Here is a 6,733-nt window from a genome sequence, read left to right on the forward strand (position 1 = left end):
GGGAGTTTGGTACCAGGCCAGAATTCACCTAGTTGGATATGACTAACCTCCTAAGAACCACATCCAGGCTGGCCGTCACACCAACTCTCCTTGTTGATCCACTGGGGAGATTTGACCTGGAGCTGGCGCGTCTCTTCGATCCTTCGGAAGCGGCATGCTTACGTGCGAGGCTATCTTAACTTTTTATTTAAAGCAATCTAAGACCTGTGAGGCCCCCGGAGTAGAGAACATTCCATTAGGACTACTGACAGCCTTGGGAGAGCTCCTGACAAAACTCTACCATCTGGTGAGCAAGATGTATGAGACAGGCAAAATACCCTCAGACTTCAAGAAGAATATTATAATTCCAATCCCAAAAAAAGCACGTGCTGACAGATGTGAAAATTACCGAACTATCAGTTTAATAAGTCACGGCTGCAAAATACTAACGCGAATTCTTTACAGACGAATGGAAAAACTAGTAGCAGCTGACCTAGGGGAAGATCAGTTTGGATTCCGTAGAAATATTGGAACGCGTGAGGCAATACTGACCTTACGACTTATCTTAGAAGAAAGATTAAGGAAAGGCAAACCTACGTTTCTAGCATTTGTAGACTTAGAGAAAGCTTTTGACAATGTTGAGTGGAATACTCTCTTTCAAATTCTGAAGATGGCAGGGGTAAAATACAGGGAGCGAAATGCTATTTACAATTTGTACAGAAACCAGATGGCAGTTATATGAGTCGAGGGACATGAAAGGGAAGCAGTGGTTGGGAAGGGAGTGAGACAGGGTTGTAGCCTATTCCCGATGTTATTCGATCTGTATATTGAGCAAGCAGTAAAGGAAACAAAAGAAAAATTCGGAGTAGGTATTAAAGTCCATGGAGAAGAAATAAAAACGTTGAGGTTCGCCGATGACATTGTAATTCAGTCAGAGACAGCAAAGGACTTGGACGAGCAGTTGAACGGAATGGACAGTGTCTTGAAAGGAGGATATAAGATGAACATCAACAAAAGCAAAAGGAGGAATGTAGTCGGGTGATGCTGAGGGAATTAGATTAGGAAATGAGACACTTAAGTAGTAAAGGAGTTTTGCTATATGGGGAGCAAAATAACTGATGGTGGTCGAAGTAGAGAGGATATAAAATGTAGACTGGCAATGGCAAGGAAAGCGTTTCTGAAGAAAAATTTGTTAAGATCGAGTATAGATTTAAGTGTCAGGAAGTCGTTTCTGAAAGTATTTGTATGGAGTGTGGCCTTGTATGGAAGTGAAACATGGACGATAAACAGTTTAGACAAGAAGAGAATAGAAGCTTTCGAAATGTGGTGCTACAGAAGAATGCTGAATATTAGATGGCTAGATCACATAACTAATGAGGAGGTACTGAAAAGAATTGGGGAGAAGAGGAGCTTGTGGCACAACTTGACTAGAAGAAGGGATCGGTTGGTAGGACATGTTCTGAGACATCAAGGGCTCACCAATTTAGTATTGGAGGGCAAAGTGGAGGGTAAAAATCGTAGAGGGAGACCAAGAGATGAATACACTAAGCAGATTCAGAAGGATGTAGGCTGCAGTAGGTACTGGGAGATGAAGCAGCTTGCACAGGATAGAGTAGCATGGAGAGCTGCACCAAACCAGTCTCAGGACTGAAGACCACAACAACAAGACCTGTGTCACCGTCGCCGTAGACAAAAAGGGGACAAGGGAAGAAACGGCGGGGATGGGGTAGATTTACAAGCTTACTCCTGCTCGGTGGACGAGGCGTGAGGGTAGGGTGGGCAGAGGCCTGGCCATGGTGTTCCCAGGACTAGCAGAGGGCGGAAGCCATGGAAGGGCAGACAGTAGGATTGGAAGAATGCCCGACATGGCCTGGATAGTGCATAAATGAAATGGCCCATGCGCCTACCCAGCTGTGGGATACAATATAGAAATGATAGCGCGGAGAGCATCATACGTAAGCATCGGAGCGTGGAGGGGAAGGGGAGGGAGTGCCGACAGCGTGGGACACAATCCAGCTGCGCGAGAGTGTCGTAAATATCCCACGGAGGTAATTGGCGAAGAAAGTGTGGTACCACGGTTGGTGCTCGGTTTCATTGTGGGCGGTTTGTAAGTACTGCCAGAAGGCACGAAGTGATTTATCACCATCAGTATACAGGCAAGTGAACCTCCATCCCCAACATATACAGCTAAGTGAACATCCTTCCATGACCCATACAATAACGTGATTTTTGGTGGCAGAGACATTAGTGTCCTGAGGATGGATAAAACTCCATGGGTCGATCGAGTCCAGCAGAGTGTGAAGGTAGTAGACAGTGACCTGTCGACCTAGTTCGCAGACATCGCCTGTGGCAGTGCAGATCAGGTGGTGGGCATCATCGTACACGAATTGTACAAAGTGGAGTGTCCGACAATCCGAATTCATGAAGACATTGATCTGTGGCGAATTTTCCACATGCGACATGGTACCTGTTGCCCAGATACTAGTGGGAAAGAAAGGCTGATGGACATGACGCCAAACCGTGGTCCACTGCATCGATCGATGGCTCAGATCGACACTGTTGTGGTTTTTGCAACGCAGCAGTGGTGTGTAAATCTTCGGTTCGGGGAAGGCATGTGCTCGGTTAGTCAATGCGACCGCAACTGAAGTCGGCGATGAACTGAGAAATGTGCGCCAGATAGGGCATGAAGTGGCCTATCGGCACCAGAATGGATTTGGACGTGGGCATAAGAATGTCCAGCAAGCTGCATGTAAGGGAAGCGCCCCCGTTCCACTGCTTGTCTTTTGTGGTCATGTACGAAGCCGCCTCTCGGATTCGTACACTGACGAGGCCGAGGCTCCCATTTGCGATAAAATGGTGAGAATTTCGTAATGGATCTTATTGTTAAGAGTGTACTGGCTGTAAGAAAGTATCTGCATGCAGCCTGGAGGCTGCGTCCAATATCTGATGGCCATGGGAGCACCTGTGCGATGTGGACCATCTTGGACGCTACATGTTGATTGAGGTATTCGAAATATTGTGAAGAAGCGAATTGGCAGAGTAAATTTTGTCGCACTGCCAGTCGGGTAAGTTGGAGAGTACGCCGAAAATTAATGGCAGCGGAGTAGCACACAGCGGAGGCGAAAATGATACCAAGCTCTTGATGGTTCTGTGTGCACGGGAGGGTGCTAAATCATCATGTGAGAGTTGTTCTCCAATGGGTATTGCCGAGGATTTAGCCACTTTCATGGTACTGTCCACTGCAGTTCCGTACATTGAGATCAAATCGAGTACCGTGTGTGTTTTGGTCTACTAGTGGACTTAGAGGAGGTTGTCTACATACGCACTACAATCAAAAGTATGTTGTCGCGACATGAGTCCAGAAAGTGGGTCGTCAGGCTCACGATGAGCGGCTCCAGAGTTATAGCTTAGAGTAGTGTTGAAGGTGGGCAAACTTGCCTTACGGTGCGGTGATTGATCACCGCTCCTACCAGACAGCCGTTGGCCTGGGTCAGGGATACTGCGCTGCCGTACAGGCGCCGAATGATAGCAATAAACGAGGCTGGAAAACCCATTGGTGCCGTGATGGAGAGTAGAAAACGATGCCACAGCTTGTCGAATGCGCATCAGGCAATGACAGCCGCTGCAGCGCGGAGTCTGCACGCCGCTGCCAGTGCGATTAAATCGCGACATTCCCCTATGGCTGTCCGTGTGTTAACTGGGCCATCCGGAGTTCTCTGTTCCCAGGACAGAATGCAAGGGAGTAGCTTTCGGCAACGCGTCGCCAGGAGACATGTAAAAATTTTATATTTTGCGTTAAGTAGAGTTATGGGGCGGTAACGTGCAGTCGTCGATCCTGGCGTCGGTTTGTGAATGGGTACAATAATTCCCATGACAAAGGCGGTCGGCACAGCATTGTCGATCATCAGCAGTTCATGAAACATTGTCGTCCACCACAACACTATCAGCGCATCATGTCATTTCTGGAAACCCAGAATCTACTCTTGTAGGGATCAACATGGATTCCGGAAACAGCGATCGTGTGAGACCCAACTCGCTTTATTTGTTCATGAGACCCAGAAAATGAAAGATACAGGCTCCCAGGTAGATGCCATTTTCCTTGACTTCCGGAAGGCGTTCGATACAGTTCCGCACTGTCGCCTGATAAACAAAGTAAGAGCCTACGGAATATTAGACCAGCTGTGTGGCTGGATTGAAGAGTTTTTAGCAAACAGAACACAGCATGTTGTTCTCAATGGAGAGATGTCTACAGACGTTAAAGTAACCTCTGGCGTGCCACAGGGGAGTGTTATGGGACCATTGCTTTTCACAATATATATAAATGACCTAGTAGATAGTGTCGGAAGTTCCTTGCGGCTTTTCGCGGATGTTGCTGTAGTATACAGAGAAGTTGCAGTATTAGAAAATTGCAGCGAATTGCAGGGATATCTGCAGCGGATAGGCACTTGGTGCAGGGAGTGGCAAATGACCCTTAACATAGACAAATGTAATGTATTGCGAATACATAGAAAGAAGGATCCTTTATTGTATGATTATATGATAGCGGAATAAACACTGGTAGCAGTTACTTCTGTAAAATATCTGGGAGTATGCGTGCGGAACGATTTGAAGTGGAAAAAAACAACAAAAAAACGACATGTTCCACATCCACGAGGATCTCCTCAACACTGATCTATGGAACGAAAAATTAATCTAATCTAATCTCTAATCATGATCATATAAAATTAATTGTTGGTAAGGCGGGTGCCAGGTTGAGATTCATTGGGAGAGTCCTCAGAAAATGCAGTCCATCAACAAAGGAGGTGGCTTACAAAACACCCGTTCGACCTACACTTGAGTATTGCTCATCAGTGTGGGATCCGTACCAGGTCGGGTTGACAGAGGAGATAGAGAAGATCCAAAGAAGAGCGGCGCGTTTCGTCACAGGGTTATTTGGTAAACGTGATAGCGTTACGGAGATGTTTAGCAAACTCAAGTGGCAGACTCTGCAAGAGAGGCGCTCTGCATCGCGGTGTAGCTTGCTGTCCAGGTTTCGAGACGGTGCATTTCTGGATGAGGTATTGAATATATTGCTTCCCCCTACTTATACCTCCCGAGGAGATCACGAATGTAAAATTAGAGAGATTCGAGCACGCACGGAGGCTTTCCGGCAGTGGTTCTTCCTGCGAACCATACGCGACTGGAATAGGAAAGGGAGGTACTGACAATGGCACGTAAAGTGCCCTCCGCCACACACCGTTGGATGGCTTGCGGAGTATAGATGTAGATGTAGATGTAGAAGGCGCTATAAAATTCTACTGGTAATCCGTTGACGCTAGGCGACTTTTTCAGAGCATCTTTGTTACTTAGTACGTAACACGTAACCACTTTCGTCAACGTGTCCGCCTCGTCGCCGGCGAGGGCGTGGGTGACGTAAATGGCCGCTGGTCCGGGCTAAATCAGAAACTTTTACCCCATCTTCCTAGCTCAAATAGGTACCGAGCACAAAGTCCCCCAAACCGCCATTCTGCACGCAGCCTCTACATATCTATTAGTTACAGCGCGGGTCTGTCAATAAAGAGTGCAATATTCATTTCCGACAATCACTTCCTTATCTCAAACGTCTTACTATAGCGTCCACTACCATCTGTACACTCAGGTGACAAAAGTCGTGGGAGAGCGATATGCACTTATACAAATGTCAGTACTATCGCATACGCGAGGTATAAAAGGGTAGTACATTGTGAGAGCTGTCATTTCTACTCAGATGATTCATATGAAAAGGTTTCCGACGTAATTACGGCCGCCCGATCGAATTAACAGACTTTGGACGCGGAATGGTAGTTGGAGCTAGACGCATGGGACATTCCATTTCGGAAATTGTTTAGGAATTCAATTTTCCGAGATCCGCAGTCTCAATAGTGTGCCGAGAATACCAAATTTCAGGCATTACCTCTCACCACGGACAACACAGTTGCCGTCGGACTTCATTCGACCAAACGAGAGCAGCGGCGTTAGCGTAATGTTGTCAGTGCTAACAGACAAGGAACACTGCGTGATAATCGCCACAGAAATCAATGTGGGACGTACGACGAACGCACCCGTTACGACAGTGCGGCGAAATGTGGCGTTAATGGGCTTTGGCAGCGACTGCCCTTTAACAGCACGTCTTCGCTTGCAGAACCTGTCCTGGGCCCTATTGGACCCTATTGGCTTGATCCTAGACGACTGGAAAACCGTGCTCTGGTCAGATGGATCCAGATTTCAATCGGTAAGAGCTGTTGGTAGGACCTCGTGTGGCGCAGACCTTACAAAGCCATGGAAACACGTTGTCAATAAGGCACTGTGCTAGATGTTGGCGATTCCATAACTGTGTGGGCTGTGCTTACGTGGAATGGACTGAGTACCGCTCATTGATGGAAATGGTTACGTTCGGCTACTTGGAGACCATTTGCAGCCATTCATGATGGACTTCATGCTCCCAAACAACGCTGGAATCTTTATTGATGCCAGGACGGTATCCCCATAAGATTTTATGTTGACTATGCTATAAATATAGCACCATTCTTATCCATCAGAGATCATTGGAACAGCGGAAAGTTCCACGAGACTGGAAGACGGCCCAGGTCATAGCAATCTATAAAAAGGGTAGAAAATCGGATGCACGTAATTACCGGCCAGTTTCACTGAAATCAATTTGTTGTTGAATAATGGAGCATATTTTGTGTTCAGACATAATGACCTTTCTAGACTCTGAGAAGCTCATCTGCAGAAA

Source organism: Schistocerca piceifrons, chromosome 3, assembly GCF_021461385.2.
Source record: "Schistocerca piceifrons isolate TAMUIC-IGC-003096 chromosome 3, iqSchPice1.1, whole genome shotgun sequence".
NCBI classification, from domain to species: Eukaryota; Metazoa; Arthropoda; class Insecta; order Orthoptera; family Acrididae; genus Schistocerca; species Schistocerca piceifrons.